We start from the raw sequence: 21967 nt of genomic DNA, 5'->3' as shown, positions 1-21967 counted from the left end.
CAATTTATCCTTCCAATGAATACCGTTTTTTAATGGTATATTAGACAATAATTAGGTCATACTACATTTCTAATCATTTTAGTTATAAAAATAATTCATTAATTACGAAAATACTTCACATAGAAGTTCCTCCGGGGTACTTTATTTCGAAATTAATTAAATCACAGACAGATTGTTTGGCTTATCGTTAATTTACTTTGAAGATTTATGTTATCGCATTAAAGATTTTATTAAGCATCGCGTAGTTTGCGTAACATCAAACTTTAATATTCTTATACGTATCTATTATGCTTTGAAGATGACTGTAATATTTCCTTTGAGAACGTTAAATAATATTGCAATGCTTGTTGAGATTATAATTCCTCCTACTTTTTCATTTAATGTTTAAAATCGTATACTATAGCAATTAATCGTACGAATGGAGTTCTTGGCTTCCTGTATTTACCCGTCCTCTCTACTTACCATTTGTGAAATTAATAATAATCGGTTCGCTTTATAATCTGTATTTCTACTAAAATATACGTTATCTGCGAGCGATTTAAAATTCATGGAGGTGAAACTCATCGTTTGAGAAATGAAATTCTCAACGGTTGTTTTCATTACGAACCCGGGCTAATTAAAAGACATAGCGTTCGAGGATCAAGTCGGTTATCAAGAACGAAAAGGAGCACGCTGTATTTACCATCCGAAAATTTCTATCGAACGTTTAAAATACATTGCGTCAGTCTTCAAAATAATTAACCTATCGCTCGAATCTTTCAATTATTTTAAATATCGTGAGATGGATCGACGAGAATTCGATCGATTTGACGCAATATATCGTTCAATTATTAAAGATACCCGAGCGTAGGGTGTACGGTGTTTTATGAACTGAACCCAGGCCCAAGGCGGTGCATTTGGTCACCCTAGGGAAATTTCTTTGGGTGAATTTTCTCCTGGAAATTTCACTCCCCGCCGTCTTCTTTAATAAAAAAAATCCTTCAACCTAAATTCAATTTAAGAGGATTGTATTTTCTGTAAAATTAATTCTCCCCCATTACCTTTTCAAAAATACGATCATCGCGCGAATATTATTTACGCGATGCATACGTTTCGCGGTAAGAAGCGCTCGTGGCACGAATTTTCCCGCGAAAATGTTCATAAATAAAAAGATTCCTCGCGTGCGCGGGGGAAAAGGAACGAGTGCAAGAGCGAATTTATTAACACTGCGCGTTCGCGCTTTTTAGTCGGGGGGCAATAATTAACATCAATATACAATTATACTTCCTCGATGCAACTTCGCTGCAGTTCCCGCGTCAGTTTCGAACTTCACCGAACAATTTATTCTGTAACTACGGGTTCTTTCGCTGTAACGTTACTTCGTTAAAAAGGATTATCTCGTTATACGCGTTCCTTCTGTGCACAGAGACGAACTTCCTCGCTGGATCGTGTGTTTTATGAACTTTCTTTCCGTCGTTACAAGAATACTTTTCACCGTGTAGAAGCAGTTCGCCGAGGTCGTTACCTTTTTCCACGATTGCTTCGAAAATTTTAGGTTAGGTCGTGACACAGTTATATTCGTTGAACCTTTTCGAGATCGTGTTCACTGGAATGTTCTATTTTCGTTGTTACTCGTCGATACAGCGATTAAAATCGTTAAGTAAACAAGATAAATTAAATAAGTGTAGATCGTAGGCGTTGCAATCGTTCGACGTTTAAGTGTGGCGCTAGTGTCGTCCATCTTTGTACGTTAGATCGTGACAAAGCTATATTCGTTGAATCTTTTCGAGATCGTGTTCACTGGAATGTTCTATTTTCGTTGTTACGCGTCGATACGGCGATTAAAATCGTTAAGTGAATAAAATAAATTAAATAAATGTAGATCGTAGGCGTTGCAATCGTTCGACGTTTAAGTGTGGCGCTGCTGTCGTCCATCTTTGTATGTTAGATCGTGACACAGTTATATTTGTTGAACCTTTCCGAGATCGTGTTCACTGGAATGTTCTATTTTCGTTGTTAGGTGTCGATACGGAGATTAAAATCGTTAAGTGAATGAAATAAATTAAATAAATGTAAATCGTAGGCGTTGCAGTCGTTCGACGTTTAAGTGTGGCGCTAGTGTCGTCCATCTTTGTACGTTAGATCGTGACAAAGCTATATTCGTTGAATCTTTTCGAGATCGTGTTCACTGGAATGTTCTATTTTCGTTGTTAGGCGTCGATACGGCGATTAAAATCGTTAAGTGAATAAAATAAATTAAATAAATGTAGATCGTAGGCGTTGCAATCGTTCGACGTTTAAGTGTGGGGTTGTTGTCGTCCATCTTTGTACGTTTCTATTTGTACAACGTGTATAACGCAATCTCATTGTGTATCTCGAACGACGAATTAATACTAGTTGAAATATGTGTATTTAACTGTGCTTCAATCTATTTGTTTCCAACATGATCCCCACCAACGATCCTAATTGAGCTCGAACGATAAATAAAATTCGAGCTCGCGATGGTACGGCAGGAAATTTCAGCATTGTATCCTCCCACCGGAGAGCCTCATCGCGCAATATACCTATTAAACGTCAGATCCACGGCTATGATTAGATTATGCAAATAACACGAAACAGCGTAATAAATATTGGATATTCCATACGAGCAATATTAGCGACGGATATCCGCATTGTTCTAATAATACCGCGTCGTTATTATTTTGAATAATTTGCATACTGTTTCCTTTACGAGCTTGATAACGGGGTAACAAGCAAACGTTCGAACAATCTGTTTTCCACGCGCCACGCTGTTTTGGCTGCTGTTACGTTCATAGTTTGCGATGCGGCCAAATTACCGTTTTGCAAATACAATCGACAAAACTATACAGGGTCCACGGTTAATAGTAATTTAACCAGATAACTGGGTAAACGGGGAACGAAGATATTCTTTCTCACAACTTTAGAGAACTTGGAGAAGAATCATTTTTCGTGGAACGATTCAGGATGCAAGAGAATCAAGATGGTGGAAAATCAGGGTGACGTGAATTGTGTTTTTTATGGTATTTAATATTTGGGTACATGGATATGGTTCAAAAGTCTTTCGACTTTAATTACTTGCGATAAGAACTAGTGTTGGTGTTTAATACGTTACGATCGTAAAAATATGGCTGTGGAATTTATTGCAAGATTAATAAATGTTTCTCGAAATAAGAAACAGGCGACTTACACCAATATGGCTTCCATCCCTCCTAGCAAAGGTGTGTATTGTACGGGTCGATGAAACTCGTGTAAAGAGACAGAAAGACTTAATAAACGTCCCCCTAGACACCAACAGTTCCAGGGATATTCAACTGTTTAATTTGTGAAGCAATGGTTTGTCATAGTAAATGGTTAAAATAATGCGAAGTGTTTCAAGGTGTTTTACAAGTATTCTTATTAAATTTAATTTACGATCGAAGTTGACGAATTTTTTATATACATCACTCGACGATATAATATACGAAGAAGTATCCAACTTTGTTACTTTATTACATTATCTCTGAAATTTGTAATAATTTATTTATTCTGAGTACAGGTTTACTTGCCCGTGAATAATTATACAATTTACAATGTACGAGTTTGGTACGATAAAGTGGCAAACATACCGCAAACAATTTTACTCTCTTTAAATTGAATTATTAAAATATCATAATGAAAAACTATCTATTATAAAGTTCATACGTCTGATGCATTGCCCTGAAAATGTTGAAACTTTTTCATCGTTTCAGAATAGTTCTTTGCGTAGTATAAACGACTGCTTTAATGTAAACCTCCGAGTGAAAATCGATAGCTACTGGTTCGTATGTAAAAGCTTCATGCAAAGTTGTTTTTCTCGCAAAAATATATTTTCAGGAGGAAAATTATTCTACGTTCGTTTGATCGTTACATTGATAACGTCTTTATTGCGCAAGCAATGAAAGTGCATATTAATTAAGTAAAGAGCGCGGAACAAAGGTTGCTTTTAAACCTAATCTCAAATTCTCCATTTCATTTATTTAATTTCTCGAATGAGAATCACCTGTCCGAAGAGACACTCAACATTTATCGCAAATTATACCGTGCAATCGAAAGGTTATTTTCCTTCGAATCAATTAGTTTTCTAACTTTATTTTGAAACGGAACTTCCGAGTAATTTACTATGAAGGTATCAGGGTAGAGTGTGCAAAAAATTTACAGGATATTTCAAATTTTTAAATCAATCGTGCACTTCATTTGAAATTCAAATATTTATTTTAATGAACATGTTTATCATAAGAGGATTTATGCGAAAACTTCTGTTCCGCAACTAGACGCCATTGCAATTTATCTTTTAGAGGAATTTCATACGAGAACCCCTATATATCTGAATAAAAAATTTTCAAGCATCCCTTGAAATATTCAGCCTTCGAGCAGCTTGCGCCAATACTTTTACACGCAGAATATTCAAAAGTATCGATTATCTTGAATAAAACACGTGGCTCCATTGGAGAAAAAATACGTAAGTTCGGCCAAGGCAGAATGAATTATCAATAGAGAAATCGTTCAAACAAAATAAAAAGATGATTTAATTCACGAATCGAATCGACTGTTAACCGTGTTTTATACGTAAATAAATTGTGAATCGCTCGAGAAAACCCAAACTGACTGTAACGTGTTTTAAATGCATTCACAAGCAATAAGAAAGATTTCCAAAAATGATCTTATCGATATTAAACACAATGAAATAATATTATAATTACCACGTTATCAGTTTAAAAGGTACATAGTCTCTAAAAAAAAAATCTATATAACGTTCCAATTTATATTTTCCTTAAATACTCTTCACTTTTAGATATTAATTAGTTTTCCAAAAAGGACCGAGAATAAAAATATTAAATCAGTCTGCAAGAGAGTCGACGACTTTTGTGCAAACCACGTGAAATTGTTTTCTTATTCCAATGGTGCACTGTATCGTAGGGAACTTTTCCAAAAATTGTCAATATTCGACGATAGTGGATTGAAGAAAATTTGCGTAACGTCGGTAGGCAAATCATCGCGTAAAATGGATTTGGCGAAGTCAGGAAGTAATCAGAGTGTATGCAAAATTCTCGTAAAAGGCGGAAAATCTTCGTCTTCCATTTCTCAAATTCTTAACTCGCATCGACGACGCGACAACCAAAATTGAAAAATCACCGACACGCGTCTGCGGGCGGACGGTTGCCTGCACACAATCGATACACATTGTGTGCACGTGGAAAAGCGACGACGAGATTGGCCGGTTTCGTCAAGCTCTTTATTCCCATCGAGCTCCGCTCTTTTCCGTATTTGTATTTCCGGTGACGTACCTCGAGGAGCGGCGCACAGGACGAAGCAGGAAGTTCGGCGAAAATCCGCACGTTCGAGCGATAATTCGTTTCTTTGTTGAGAACGTTTGGACCGGAAGTCGGCAGGGTTATTGAGAAATTCGACTATTTCTAACCGAACTGTCCATTCAACGAGTAAGAAACGATTCAGGTTTTAAGTTAGAAGAACCGGAGAATCGTGGCTGTTTATTTCTTAGAAACTCGAATTCTTCGTTTAGAGCTCACGAGGAACATCTGTGAAATGTTTCTTTCATCTCCTTCGAATGTTGATCAAATTTATTAGCTTTGTAGAGCAACCAAAAATAGGTATAGATTTATGTTCACGATTATTTTGATCATTCATGGTAATTTTGGTTTTAAGTTAAAAGAACCGGAGAATCGTGGCTGTTTATTTCTTAGAAACTCGAATTCTTCGTTTAGAGCTCACGAGGAATATCTGTGAAATGTTTCTTTCATCTCCTTCGAATGTTGATCAAATTTATTAGCTTTGTAGAGCAACCAAAAATAGGTATAGATTTATGTTCACGATTATTTTGATCATTCATGGTAATTTTGGTTTTAAGTTAAAAGAACCGGAGAATCGTGGCTGTTTATTTCTTAGAAACTCGAATTCTTCGTTTAGAGCTCACGAGGAATATCTGTGAGATGTTTCTTTCATCTCCTTCGAATGTTGATCAAATTTATTAGCTTTGTAGAGCAACCAAAAATAGGTATAGATTTATGTTCACGATTATTTTGATCATTCATGGTAATTTTGGTTTTAAGTTAGAAGAACCGGAGAATCGTGGCTGTTTATTTCTTAGAAACTCGAATTCTTCGTTTAGAGCTCACGAGGAATATCTGTGAGATGTTTCTTTCATCTCCTTCGAATGTTGATGAAATTTATTAGCTTTGTAGAGCAACCAAAAATAGGTACATATTTCTGTTCACGATTATTCTGATTATTCATGGTAATTTTGGGTTTAAGTTAAAAAAACGGAGAATCGTGGCTGTTTATTTCTTAGAAACTCGAATTCTTCGTTTAGAGCTCACGAGGAATATCTGTGAGATGTTTCTTTCATCTCCTTCGAATGTTGATCAAATTTATTAGCTTTGTAGAGCAACCAAAAATAGGTATAGATTTATGTTCACGATTATTTTGATCATTCATGGTAATTTTGGTTTTAAGTTAAAAGAACCGGAGAATCGTAGCTGTTTATTTCTTAGAAACTCGAATTCTTCGTTTAGAGCTCACGAGGAATATCTGTGAAATGTTTCTTTCATCTCCTTCGAATGTTGATGAAATTTATTAGCTTTGTAGAGCAACCAAAAATAGGTACATATTTCTGTTCACGATTATTCTGATTATTCATGGTAATTTTGGGTTTAAGTTAAAAAAACGGAGAATCGTGGCTGTTTATTTCTTAGAAACTCGAATTCTTCGTTTAGAGCTCACGAGGAATATCTGTGAAATGTTTCTTTCATCTCCGAATGTTGGTAAAATTTATTAGCTTTGTAGAGCAACCAAAAATAGGTACATATTTCTGTTCACGATTATTCTGATCATTCATGATAATTTTGGTTTTAACCAAAAATTAAAGGAACTGAAGGATCGTAGCTGTTCATTCTTTGGAGAATTTTTTATTTATAACGTAGAGAAAACATCCACGAAGTGTCCTCTAACTTCCTTAAATTTTGATAAAACTTTTTAGTTTCGTGGTATAACCAATATAAGCGATACGTATTAAGCGGTAACTCTAGTTTTATGGGTAAAATTATCCTCCAAAGTTTTAATCCTTCGACTTTATCTTCAAAACCACCGGATATACGAGGCAGTCTTTTATACAAATTAGGTACGGATTTTTTTGGTACGTAAATAACGTGGTGTACGTATCGGTAAAAAATGAAAGTATCGAGAAAGTCGAGATTAAAAACACGTAGGTAATTACAAAAATTTCTAGAAATTCCTTATTAATGTCGAATTTGTACTATTATTAGAATATTATTAATTGCAAAGATATGAAGTTTAGTAATCAATCTTATTACTCAATATCATTGCTCCGATTGTGACAAGTATTTTTCCTATTTCTCAATTTCATATCATTGTTTGTATATTCTGAACTACTAAACGAACTACTAAAGGTTTCATTTTACCTACAATAAACAAAGTTAATTATATATTTCTATTACCTTCTGAAAATGTTATCTCTCCTAGTGTTAAATAGACGCGTGGAAGTCTGGCAAATTCCCAATTTGCTTTTTCCTTCTAATTACGAACGAAAATAATTTCTTCCTTGTCTTCGCCGTATAAGTAGGCTATTTAATATTTTGAAATTTACTGGAATCATTTACGAAGTAATAGCGCATAATTTACTCCAGTGGGGGTCAACTGGACCCCCACGCGCTTACGGGTTAACCGAATGCCTAACCTTAACCAATTGCATACAGTGGTCGTTTCCCTTTCCAAATGACAAACGTTTTTCAAATTAACCAATCTGTGCGTTCCATGTTAACAGAGCGCTCGTAACCCCTTGTATTAAAAATAACTTACATACTTCATCGTCAACAAGCAAGCATACCTATCCGAACCGAAGTAGTTATAAACAGTCAACCATTTTATACCGAGAGCAAGATTTTTGTACCAAGTAATTACACGATCACAAAATTGTAATAATAATCAAACCAGAGTATTCATTCAACTAAAGTTTTCGACACCTACTGTTGGTATTTTTTTGGTGAAAAATAATTCGCCAATAACAGCAATATTGCAAAATAAATAACGCGCGACAGATGTAAGAAATCGATCGTTAGACGAGAACTGTTTGAAGTATTTAAATAAATGCTCAATGGGCGTATAATATTAACGTTATAAGGCGTATAAGATTTCAATTATTCTTGCATTTAGTACTCGACGTGTTATCTACTCACGTTGGATCATTTTCTACACCTTATTTCTCGAGGAAATCGTTGTTACGACCCGCTTGTTCGGTATACATTCTAATCAGTCTCAATTCACAATATGGACGCGCGACGAGGAACTATTTTCTTCCGTTGCTCGAACACACAGAGAATAATCCATTGTGATTCACCTGTGCCACGGGTCTCCGTTATGGTACTTCACATCGTTGGATTCACAAGAACGATAAGAAATCCTAGATTGAGTTAATATTAACGGCCCTATCGGCGATGTGGTCACCGTTGCCCTCTATATTATTTGATGCACTTGAACGGCAGTAATGTGTACCGATATTTACACTGTAATTACGCTTGGAGTTATTGACCGACGTTTGAAGACCGAAAGTGTACCGTTATCGGCTCGAGAGCAACCCTGGAACGGAACTGCAACTGTAAGTATGTATTTAGCAAGCTTTGAGGAATAAACGTAAACTGTCCAGCTTATTGATGAACGTTAACTGTACGATCTCCTTGAACAACCTTATCGTCTAAGCTCCTTTGCTTTCGTCTTTGGAATGGAAGATTTTATTTTTGCTTCGCTCGACCTCCGATGTCTCAAGAATTCTTTGGATCTAGTTTGGCTACGTTTCGCGCCAATATGTCGGGAAAAGTATTCAGGCGATGGAATCGTGGGGTGCTTGGACGAGTTTCAGCGATTCGAAGTTAAAGTTCGCTTGTTGGCTGAGAGCGCTGGAGGAAACTTGATTGGTATATTTCTAAACGCGTCTACTTTCACTCGTAACTCTTTACTCGAGTCTCATCCATACGAAAAGGAAGCGAATTTTGCGCCTCATTTGAGCAAACGGTTTACGAGTCTGCATTAGAATACATAGTATCTATACAAAATATCGTCCATTGGTAAAACTGACATGTACTTTGATACTCTTTTTTAAGTTAGACACAGTGTTGTGAAAAATTTGGGACAAAAGATAATTTTTGGTGGGTTGTCCGTCGAAGGAGAATTAAAATTTGAATCACAAGACGATTCCACGACGAAGAAACAATCATTTAACCTTTCGATAGAATAAATTATTCGTTGGTCTCTTGTTTACACAATTTCGAATCGTTTGCAACGAGACTCGATTTCCAATTAATGCTATTCTCTGGAATTATGCATTCTTATGCAATTCTCTTATTATGCATACTTATGCATAATAAGTATCGCGAAGGCTTGTATTTTTCAAGCGTCTCCGAGTTTAGGTTTCGTTTTTGTCATTCGAATCTCCTGCACTCGTTTCGATAATTAATCGTTATCCAGGTATTGCATATAGCGATAGATTCGTTCTTTTTATTCGAATCGAAGTGTGCCCGTCTGTGGTTGTACGCATTACGAAACACCAAGAGGAGATTTTAATTTCACACAGAAGCCAGACGCGACGAGAAAGAAGCGCTTTCTAATCTTCCATCGAACAATGGCTGCCCCAACGACGAGCTGCAAGTAAATTATTCCTGATGGCAATATTTACGGGGTAGGGTCGTGCTCGAAGGAAACGGGGACGAGAGCAAAGGAAATCGGGACGAACGGAACACCAGGAAAAACAAGTTTCTCCGGACCGACTTATCTTGTAGATAAAAGATCGAGGCAAGGGAAAACGCGTGGCAAACAAACGAAACGAACCTACGTAAGAAGTGGTGGGCAACGAAGGGGATGACGCGGTGCAGGGGGTGGCGAACGTGGAAGAAACCAGACGAACGGAAACGGGGAACCAAATATCAGGGAACGAAGGAAGAAAAGTAGAAGATCCTCCGTGGTACGTGAGAGCCAGGACAACGTCGTAGGACGCGTCACGGGGATCGCGTACTCAGCGACACGGAATCGCATGGCGTTCCAATTTCTTTATATTCATGACGGTTACAACTGGTGCTGTTCATATTCGGGTTGTCCGCGGTGATCCCTTGTACGTGAAATTTTTCGAATTTTTTTCCGCGGGACGGCTTCGGGATATACAGCGTGTTGTTGGGTTGTCTTCTCGAATGTCGACCACGAAACGATCGCAGGGGACATCCGCGAAGTGTTCCACCCCTGTCTATGAAATTTTGATGAAAATTTCGCGGGTTTGCGGAGCTGCTGAAAAACGAGGATACGTATTTTCGCGACGGGAGAATCGCTCGTTCGTGCGACAAATAGAGCGACGCTAGAGCTGTCTTGAGCTTGAGACGAGTATTATAGGTAATTGGTTGTTTATCGAACGACGAAACTCATTGAACAACCTACAACGGTATTAGTGATTCATAAATTTATCACAGGATGCTCCCTTGAGAAAAAGAAAATATTTCTTCGGTGGTCGTTAAATTTTTAGAGACAAAGGGAAGTATTATACTTTTGCGATGGAAGAATTGTTCGCGGTAAATAGAGGAACACTAGAGCTCTCTTGAGCTTAATACGAGTATTATAGGTATCAGTAATTTCTAAATTTCTCGCAAGATGAAGATTCTTATTCTTCCTTGAGAAAAAGAAAATATTTTTGCGGTGGTTGTAAATTTTGAGAAACAAGAGGAAGTATTTTTGTGATGGAAGAATCGCTCGTTCGTGCGACAAATAGAGCAACGCTAGAGCTATCTTGAGCTTAATACGAATACTATAGGTATTAGTGATTTCTAAATTTCTCGCAAGATGAAGATTCTTATTTTTCTTTGAGAGAAAGAAAATATTTCTGCAGCGGTTGTTAAATTTCGAGAGACAAGAGGAAGTATTTTTGTGATGGAAGAATCGCTCGTTCATGCGACAAATAGAGCAACACTAGAGCTGCCTTGAGCTTAATACAAGTATTATAGGTCGTTCGATAAAACTTATTGAACAACCTACTATTAGAGATTCATGAATTTCTCACAGGATGCTCTCTTGAGAAAAAGAAAACATTTCTGCGGTGGTTGTTAAATTTCGAGAAAGAGAAAGTATTTTTGTGATGGAAATGATCTTGAGCTTAATACGAGTGTTATAGGTATCAGTGATTTCTAAATTTCTCGCAAGATGAAGATTCTTATTCTTCTTTGAGAAAAAGAAAATATTTTTGCGGTGGTTGTTAAATTTCGAGAGACAAGAGGAAGTATTTTTGTGATGGAAGAATCGCTCGTTCATGCGACAAATAGAGCAACACTAGAGCTATCTTGAGCTTAATACGAGTATTATAGAGGTATTAGTGATTCCTAAATTTCTCGCAAGATGCTCCCTTGAGAAAAAGAAAACATTTTTGCGGCGGTATTAATAGGAAAGTTTCGGTTATTTATATTTTTCTGGATTCAAAATTTTGTAAAGATTTAGTGATAAATTTAGATTTTATAAAGTGAGTTATTTTTGTTCTGGATTCTCAATCGATTGTTTTTATATTTCATTTCGAGGCAAATAAAGAAAAAGAAGTTGCTATGAAATTAGGGGAAGTTTAGGAGAAATATTGAATATTTACTTAAAGGTAGATCATTAATAAATTTAAACACAGATGTATCTACTATAATTATACTCAAATTTGTTATACTAACAAATAGAGAGACACTAAATACAACTTTTAACGATATACAACGATATACAACGAAATAACAATATTTCGATTCCTGAATGTTTTTATAGAAGGGATTCTAGTTTTCTCTAAACTATCACATTTGAAGTGTTCGTTTCTCAAAATAAAGTAGGATCAATTTTCCCCACGCTTATCGTTAGGGGTTCTTTTGTGTACAATTATAATTTAATTCAGTCGCACGATATTAATATAAGGAAATAAAAGTTTATATTACAATAATATTCATTGGGCTGCATTAAAATTTTCGATGCACTCGATAATTCTCCGATGACAATGGAGGTACTGAATTTCGTGGCCAACGAAACGATACCTTTCTGACTAAATATAGCATAAATGGAGGCACAGTAATTAGAAATTAAAACGAGTAATAACGGATTAAATAAAATTATTCGGTTATTTTATTCTTTCAACGAACTCTTCGATATTCTTCAACGTTGAAAAATGAAAAATCATCTCCGAATATCACGCCATCTTATTAATTACTTCTCGGTTCGCCAACTAATATTAACATCGAAAATGCACGCATTAGTCTGAATCGAATCATGGTTCATCCACGAATCCCCTGTACTGTAAAATTAGCGTGTTCTCGTCCAACCAAGTCCAATTAGAAGAGTTGATAGGGACATGCGATGAGAAATAGTGTTCATCGTTTCAATTCATGCACGAAAAGGGAGAAACAGGAAATAATATCGCGCACGTAATAGAAAATCGGACGTGCGAGGGTCGGAGGAACAAGACAAATCAGCTAACGTGTTCAAGGTGTTAAAATCATTGTTTCAAAACGCTAGGCAATTAAGGTAGACATTGAAAACAATGTAACTGCAACGAGATACCACGTTCATTGTTACATTAACATTGTTATATAATTATCTAACGAGATATCATTAGTAAAGTGTATGTATTAAAAATAATGCAACTTTAGAAGTGAAATATACATAATTACAGGGTATACCGAGAAAATAGTTTTCTCGATTGAAAAATGCTATGTTTAAAATATCAAAATTTCGGTAATTATATCGTTTAAAATTTGTATTGTATTTGATCAAGTTTTTCATTTCCAAAATCTGTAGACATTTAAGAATTTATTAACCAGATACTGATAGAAAAATGACAATTATTTTAGTAAAATGTCACAATGGCATTTAACTCGCCACTGAATTTTTCAATTCCGAACACTCTGCGTTGTGAGTTTACGATAGATCGAGTTATCGATCGCTATCGAGAATGTATTATAGTAAGACGTTGGAGAAGCGCAGAAATTTCACGATAGTGAAGCATCTCTAGAGTCTTAATCTTTTGCACAATTAGGTAACTTGAACGTCAATATTTCCGGGAGCTGATCCTTAAAAATAACACGTACCAGACAACCGTATGACAACCGTATCGTAAACCCAGGCTTGTTATTACGTCTTAATAAAAGTTGTTGGTATCGCGAAATTATTTGAGTTTCTCCCATCGAGAAGATTAAGAAGTCTGTTTTATTTAGAGGTCTAAAAATCAGCTGATATTTGACATCTTTAAAAAAACTATCGCTGAATAAAAAAAAGTATATTGGAAAGATTTTAATATGTCTTGGTAATTGCGCACGAAAGCGTATACCTCATCGATTTTCACAAAATTTGAATATGTTGCCAGGATGAACATTCTGAACAATTTTTTCCTATACATATAACCGCTGCTCGAGCTCTAACGATTTTCGTAAAAAACTGCTACTACATCATTTTACAAAAATTTCAGAGGCCAGTGTTCAATATACATTCTTCTCACAAGTCCCACTAGTTTGGGTCTAATGTTTACAGAAGCCTTTTGAAACTAAAAAAGAAAACATACAAAAAAAGAGATCAATTTTTCCAATCTCCACACTAGACAGACTCGTTAACATAGAAAATCAACGTACCCTTTCACACAGACTCTATTTGTTACTTAAAAAAATGAATCAAACACCCAGATCTTAAACATTAATTTTACAAGAACTTCGAAGGCCGGTGTTCAATATACATTCGCCCTATAAGCCATACTCCAATTTTCGGTCCAGCGTTTAGATTTTTGAAAGTTGAAAAAAAAAAAAAAAGAATATTAATTTTTTATCTCCAAATTATACAGAGCCCATAACTGCTGCGCACAGTGGACGGTAAAAGTATCGTAAGTATCAGGGAAGAAGTGTCTTGGGGCATTTTCGCGCGGCAATATTCTCGAGGAAGTTTCCAAATGGAGCCGGTGGTGGGGGTAGAAAAGAATATCACGAACTTAGTAACCGTGGCGGTTTAACCGAACGTTTTCGAGCGAATTCGTATGCCGCGGCCGTGCGTGGCTCGCTTCGCAGTTCCCGATTGAGTTAGCCGACCGTGCGACGAATCGCGGGTATACGCGAATCGCTCGTAAAATCGGGAAGGTTCGTTGCGAACGGTCCCGAACGAGGCGAGGGCCGATGAATACGAGATACCGCCACGGGTTTTTCCGCCCTCTGCCGTGATACCGTCCCGCTTCTCGCTCGAATGTGGCAGGGATTGCTGGCAGGCGCCTTTTAAGGGGGCACCCCCCACCACCACCCGTCCACTGTCTCGACCAAGTTCTCCCGTCGGCGCACAGAAAATGCTCGAAATACCGGCAACGCCGCGACCCGCTTTCAGGAATTCATTAGCCGCTATTAACCTTCCCTTTCATACGATTGTTAATTTGCGACGTGCCACTGCCGCGGCGCCATGATTTCGGACCGCGTTCGCCGCTGCGAAAGACACTCTCTCTTGAATAAAAATCCCACTGGTTATTTCTTCGCAATTTTCACGCTAATTAACCCTCGTGCGGCGTACGCGGAATCATTTTAAACCGTTCGTGGTCGGTCTCGAATTCTTCTTTTTTCTACCAGGATGGACGAGCCTTTGGCTTAAATGGGCAGAAAATATGGATACTTATTTTACGTTGAATAGCAATAAGAAGACGAATTGGTTTTTATTGCACGTTTTTACGAGATTTGATTGTGTCGGGAAATAATTTAACGTTGGTGAACTTTTCGGCGGGAATTTTTAGAGAGGTACAATTGTAATTGGTTCTAGCGGTCAAGATGACCTTTTTGAGGGTGTTAATATTTTTTCTAATGCTTGTTAATTGTTGTGTACACGTAGCTTTGTTACTTGTTACGCGTCGTTCTGGTTTTAGTTCTATTTTATGTGTCGTTTATTAGTTTTGGCGTTAAGTGAGTTTTTGAGTTTGGGTTTTGCAATACCTCGTCTTTTTGCAGTTTGTTTTGCGTTTTGTCTCTTTTTTTTTCATTCTTTTCATTTTATGTTTTCTGTATTTAAAAATTGTGCAACAAAGACGCAAAATAAATTAATTATATTAAGGTAACCGGCTGAAGAATAAGATAGATTTTGGATTCCTTTAAAAATTTGTTATTTAAAACTACGTAAATTAAATTACACATGTATTGAATTTTATTAACAAAATTTTGATTCGGATGGAAAAAAATATTTCACGAAAGTATTAAAAAGATTCAAAGAATTGCAATTGGCTCAATAGGCTCAATACTCTTTGTATCATTTTTACGATAATGACACTAAAAAACTGCCAAACTCGTTGTCAAAGGTACCCAGAAGTTAATGAACGCTACGTAGAAAAATAATTTTTGGTTAATTCGACAAAATATTCGTGTAATAAATAAAAAAAAATAGTCTCGTTTTTACTCGAATCATCCTGCACATCACCCATACTATTATGATAAGAATCCAGATCGTGAAAGTCTACAAAAATCTGAATTTCATTATTCTTTTATAAATTGTCCGATTATAGGACGTATTATATCGAAGCACGAAAAGCTCGATGATTTTCACTCTTCTCGATGAAAAAGTCGTTACGTTATCGTCAAATTTTGTTCATCGTAACGTATCGGTGTAACGCGATTTGAGAACCCGACGAATCCGCAGACACTTCGAGCATCAATCTAGCCACGTGATCGTAATCCCCAGGAAAATTCATTAAACCCTCGGCTTAATGGAGATCCAAAAATTTTCAATTATAATTCGAACGTGTTCTCGATCGTTCACGGGTCAGGTCCGTGGGACACGGTTTCGTTGCGACGTCGCACAGTGCCACGAATCTCGAAAAACACGATAAAAAATCCTCACGTCGGCACTTTATCGTTCTTTAATATAAAAACATCGTATCAGGAGGTTCATTGTATCACAGAATTTAATTTCGAGATTGAAACTTTTGTCAGAGTAAAACTAATTCCTGCAAAGGATAGGAAGTATATTAAAAATATTCTAAAATAAACTTTTCTTTTTTCATCTTTCGTTTCGTTTGTGTTATTGCAAATTGATTGTAAAATAAAATTGTCGTATATTAGCAGAAAATATTGCTGCGTACGGATAATAATCGTGAATATTTCTTAAGTATTTACGGGTGTTTTTTTACGCTTAAATTTTCGAAAATTATCAGATGCTTCGTGTTAATGCTACAGAAATATATTATTTCTGGAAGAGTTGTCTCTGACTGTACGTGTAATAATGAAAAAAAGTGTACAAATAATGAAGTCAGTGTTGGTTCACTGTTTCTTGAGTATTATATACAAAATATTATATACAAAAATCTATTCAGTGGGTAATGACACGATTAACGAATCGGTGTCGAGTTCTTTGTGGTCTAGTTTCTCCCAAAAGGTTGTTTCCCGTTCACTGGGTAGCGTGCGGAGGTAATGGGTCCGTGACGTGGAGGGGGCGTTGGGACTTGGGCCCAGGGTCAAACGTTGATCGTTATCGAGAATGAGCCAGTAAGACGCTAGAAGTGAACGTGGTCACCAGAGGCACAAAAGTTTGATAATACTTTATTGTATCAGTAATAAAGTAACTTCTAAGACGTTAACTTCTAGGTTAACTCAGATCTGTTCGAATCACGTCAAGATATTTCTATTTGCACACATTAATTATATAAATACTCATTCCGATTATCTATTTAATTCTTCTTATTCTTTTCTAAAAAATCACCATTACTATTCAATGACTAAAAAAAGAAAGTAAACATAGTTGTGTCCGGTATAAATATTCGATATTCATTATTTCAATTTACAACTCGCGTACAAAATGCGAAAATTATACTACTAGATATAAAGTATAATAGTATACCTACTTATATACTATATATAACTACGTTTGAAGCATTGTTTACATTTCTCACGGTACGTGTTATCATTTACCAATACAAAATTAACATCTACCACATTTCCGGATATTTGTTATAAATTCTCTATTTACATACAGCTTTCTGCCCGTCGTCTTGCGTATATTTTTTTGATTTTGAATTTCAAAATTTTGAATTGTAGCGATGGGTTTGAACGAACACCTCCATGAGAAGGTTAACCCCTCGTACAAGTGAACAACGAAGTAGATCAATATTTCCAACACTTAATCCTCCAAAAATAGCGTAACGGACAATTTTCTTGTGAATCCAGATTGAAATAAACATTTATCGCCTCGATGTAAAATTATCGAACCTCCGACGAGTCCTAAAGACTTAGTGTGTATCTTTTCGAAGATTTCCCACGTTAGAAGAAAAAGTAACGAATTTGAATATTTGATTTTTTCGCGCGTTTCGAACCACTCGGGTTATTGTTCGTCGGCGTCGTGACGCTGGCATCCATCCCCACCTTTGCCCCGTTAAAACGAGTAAACGCAAACAAAAGAGGCCGAACGCTCCGTTGATGTCCAAGGGGTTATTTTCATAATCGGTATTATCGATCGTGGCGCGAGTCATGATTCACCGCGGATGCTACATCAAAGCTGGACGATTTCGATTCCGCGAGAGCTTAATAAAATATTGCACGGGCAAATACGGGCCGGGTCATAAATTAAATTCTATCCAGAACAGGACGTCGATTATTGCGGGGGCCAATCGATGTCGAAAAACGCACAACTGTCTGTGACCGGCGGCCATTAATTATTTTAACATTTTATCAGCGTTAAACCCGACCGTTACCTCCGTTTGTTCGTTATACAACCGGGCCCAGAACGCGTGCCGACTCGAATGACGGAAGGCGACCGCGTGCGGTGAATGCGAAATTGTCAGGTCACCGCTACAGTCGCTGTGGCGATATTACGGATTCTTTCGTAAAACGAAATCGGCGCCATTAGCCGATCGAACGTATCTTTTTTTCTTTTTTTTTTTATTTTACGCTTTGTGCGCGCCTTCGTCGAAATTTGCATTCGGACGTTCCTTCTGTACGAACGTATCGGATATTTTTTTTTCCATACGGGTAAAAGTTGGTCTAATTGGACCACTTTCGACACTTTTTGCATCCGTGATATTTCTAACGAACAAATCAAGAATATTTTTAACGATTACCATTTCGTATTTACTAAACGGTACGGGAAAGAGAGATATTTCTTTTTTCGTTTCTCGAAAAGATTGTAGTTCGAGTGTGATAGAAAATATACCGTTGGATAGAAATTAAGAGAGCGGTAGTTTAATTTGGATAATCGTTATCTTAATTTGGATTTCGAATCATAACGGTGTACACGAAATATTTAGTTTCGTGTTCAAATGAACGTATATATTTATTAATTTTCCGCATCGATGTACGCGTTTTAGTAAATATTCGGCTCGGTTACCAGATATGAATCGCTCGAACGGGGAGAAGATTTATTAAAATAATCTGCCGAACAATTAATTTTCACCGTTGTATGTGAAAGGAAAATTTTTTTTTTATCATTTCTATGTATTCCGCTCTCTCCAAAAGTTTTAGGTAACTGAATTGCACAGCGTTGCCTCGAGAGGCGGGGCGATTCGTTACGGTGGGAGGAGCGTTTGGTTTCCAGAAGCAATTCGATGCGATTCAATTGGCCAAAACTTCGGCAACCGTTTGCGAGAAAACGATTCGTTTACGATGTATGCTTTCTGTCGAAAGTTTCGTTTTCTATTTCGTCGAACAGGATACGTAGGAATAATACAAAAATTTGACTTCCAATTTTACGGTTAAAACGAACGTTGCGTGTAGGTTTCACGAACTACTATCGATCCAAATATATGGTTTCATCTCTGAAAGCCGAGACAAATATTTTTGTTACACTCCGAACGTACATCCTAATGGGTTTATCCTATACGAATAAAAAAAAGGCAAGTAACTATACGTAGAAGCAGTGGCTAATGGTCTTTTGATCAATAAAAGAACTATAGATAATTGATTTATCGACAGAAATATGAACAATTCGTGACGATAAAAATTAATAATCAAGCCCACTCCATTTTTCCAAACGGTATTCTTTTTTTCTATACAATATATGCCGCGTTATTGAGACGTGTCCAAGTTGGAGATTTGTTTTCCAAGACAAACTGAGACGATAAAAGATTTCTATTCCTAGAATTGTCCCTAAAATGTTTAGGTTAGGTCTTACGTAGAAGCAGTGACTAATGGTCTTCTCATCGATAAAAGAACTACAGATATTTGATTTGTCGACAGAAATATGAACAATTCGTGACGATAAGAATTAATAATCAAGCCCACTCCATTTTTCCAAACGGTATTCTTTTTTTCTATACAATATATGCCGCGTTATTGGGACGTGTCCAAGTTGGAGATTTGTTTTCCAAGACAAACTGAGACGATAAAAGATTTCTATTCCTAGAATTGTCCCTAAAATGTTCAGGTTAGGTCTTACCTAAGTTCGGTTGCAACTATCGAGGTTTCATCGCGTCGAAGGCGACCTGTGGTGCAGTTAGTTAGAATTAGTTGAACGCTGCAATGTGCAGCGAAGGAGATGGAGAAGATTTATATTTAGAAGCGTCCGCGAAGCGTTTAGGTTAGGTTTGAGTTCCAATTCTCTGCAACTACCGAAGTCCTACGGTATTGACACATGCTCGTGATGTGATTGTGTACAATTTGTGGATGGTGCCCGGTCCACGGTAACGATTGAAGATTTACGTTCGAAAGTACCTTACAGAGCGGGGAGAACTATCTCGGTAGTGAATCTATCGCGTTGGAAGTTTCTCGGATGACCGTTTTGAGGATCAGGACCAATGGTAGATCCAATGTTTGGAAAGTGTTCGATAGAAGTCTAGAGACTCCGCTGTCTCGTCTCGCGCTCGAACAGCGGGTATTACTTTTTAACCAGTTTATAGAAGGAAAGTGTATTGTTTGTCTCATCGAGTTCGTGGTATACGTTTCTATTTCACTTCAGGCGCAGTCTGGCCGACTTTGTGTTCTCCGTGTTCGTGCGAAGAGCTACTTTAAAGAGAGACTCGATATTCGTTTTCTTTCATTTCCCTGTGCACCCTGTTTTCCATGAGGATACTCCTTGGTTTGTTCGCGCGGCAGGCATAGCGTACCACTTTAGCGGGAACCGTGTAATTGCAAGCGTTTCAAGAAACAGTATCTAGAAGGTAAACGAGCAAAAGGATGGTAGTTGGAAAAAGGAACGAGCGATGGACCCCCGATAAGAACGGTGTATACCGCGTTTCGCTTGCCAATTTCCGCAAAACCGCGGGAGTTCTGCTCGTTCTCGATTTTCTAATTTAAAAACTGAATAAACGAACGGTGCCTTCCGTTCTTCGGGCGGGCAACGTTTCCAATCTCGTGCACGATTCGTTCCAACTACGCGAACTTCGACGAATCGTTGTACAGTTTCTCGAGAACTATTGCTGACGACACCGGTCGTTAAATTTTGGTCGGAACGATTACGGTAATACGAATGGATCGCCCCGATATGCATAAAAGGGCCATTCCCCGGTAATCTTATCGTGTAACGGTTTTGAATCGAATCGATGAAAATCGGGCGAGGATTTTGCTAGATTTTAATACAATGAATATTTAACTTTAGATCGATGTTACGCGAAAATTTAAACGGTAGCGAGTTTAATGTCTCGCGTAGCTCCCGAACATGATTTTAATACACGCTTTCGGGCGGCTCGATAACACGAATCAAATAACGAGGACATGGAATATTGAAACAATAAATCTATTATATTTGGTATAATAGAATTTTTAACGCCTATCTAATTTATGCGGCGAAGCTTTTAAAGTATAAGTATGCAACGTTTGAGATAGTTGATCGAATTATTCTCGGGGGTATGAATAATCGTAATACACGAAATGTTGTATTAACAATGCACGGATGCAAAAGTTCGCTACACTCTCTCGGTAAAATTCTCTCTAAATAATCCAATTCTCTCTCTGTCTCTCTCTCATTCTCTATCTCTGTTTATGGTGTACTTCACTCACTTCAAACTTCGCTCTGAACTTCTCTCACGACACATTAACTGCTCTCAGGAATACTCATACTCATACAGCACTTTCAAGTTACTTCAATGCAGCCACGCATTTTCAGAACCTCTTCTTCTAAATGTCGCGATTACATTTTACTTTTAAAAAGTTCTTCTACTCCTATAAATGCTTTGCGTACCAATGAAATTGCAAATTAAACGGAGAAGTTAATTTTCGTTCGTTCGTTCAAGTATCAATATTCAAGTGGCTCGTAGTTTCTTGTGTCATAATTCGTTCTATATCTATTTTACACGCGTATTTAATATTGAAATAAAATGGAGTATTAATTATAATACATTCTATTCGACCAGTTACGGTCTCGTCAGGATGTGTGTATTTGCCTCGTACGAGCTTGAGGAAATGACTTGCCATAACTCCAAACGCAATCTTCTCGCACACGTACTATATATTCTCTCTAACCCTCCAAGTCCTAGAGTACGTTGAAAATTGAACATTTACCTTACTGGAAATTAGGAATGCATACGATAAATTAGTATAGATTGTATAATGAATCGTAAGAGAAGAAAATAGAATTAGTTATGCACTCTTGACAAAGAGGAAGACTTACTGGAAAAGTATAACCAATACAGACAAAGGAAGTACATATTACACAGTATGTCCTAATCAAAAAGTTACTTATTAGAATATCATTGTTGTATCTTTAAATGAAAATCAACTTCTCACATGACCTATTTATTCACTCTGGAAAGAACCACAATCCAGAGAATCATAAATTACGATTCACGTAATAAAACCGTTAAGAATGATTTTTAAATACTTGCCTTAAAAATTACAGTTGAGTACCTATTGCTGAATATCGAATGTAACCTTACCTCGATAAAGATCGAATAATGGTCAAAGCATTCTCCCCGTGCACGCGTAATGAAATTCAACAAGGTAAAATAAATTTACGAGCCAGATAGAATAATTTTCAATGTTATTGCCGTGTT

General features: G+C 36.9%; 1 protein-coding gene across 3 annotated transcripts in view; it reads right to left on the bottom strand.

The window, feature by feature from the left end:
* The window catches only part of LOC143150923 (semaphorin-1A), a 715101-nt gene that overhangs the window by 115140 nt on the left and 577994 nt on the right, over positions 1-21967 (bottom strand). The gene's annotated exons all lie outside the window — the stretch shown is intronic.

The sequence above is a fragment of the Ptiloglossa arizonensis genome, chromosome 9, assembly GCF_051014685.1.
Source record: "Ptiloglossa arizonensis isolate GNS036 chromosome 9, iyPtiAriz1_principal, whole genome shotgun sequence".
NCBI classification, from domain to species: domain Eukaryota; kingdom Metazoa; phylum Arthropoda; class Insecta; order Hymenoptera; family Colletidae; genus Ptiloglossa; species Ptiloglossa arizonensis.
Note: the sequence above shows the minus strand (reverse complement) of the source record. Positions and strands in the feature narration are given on the sequence as shown.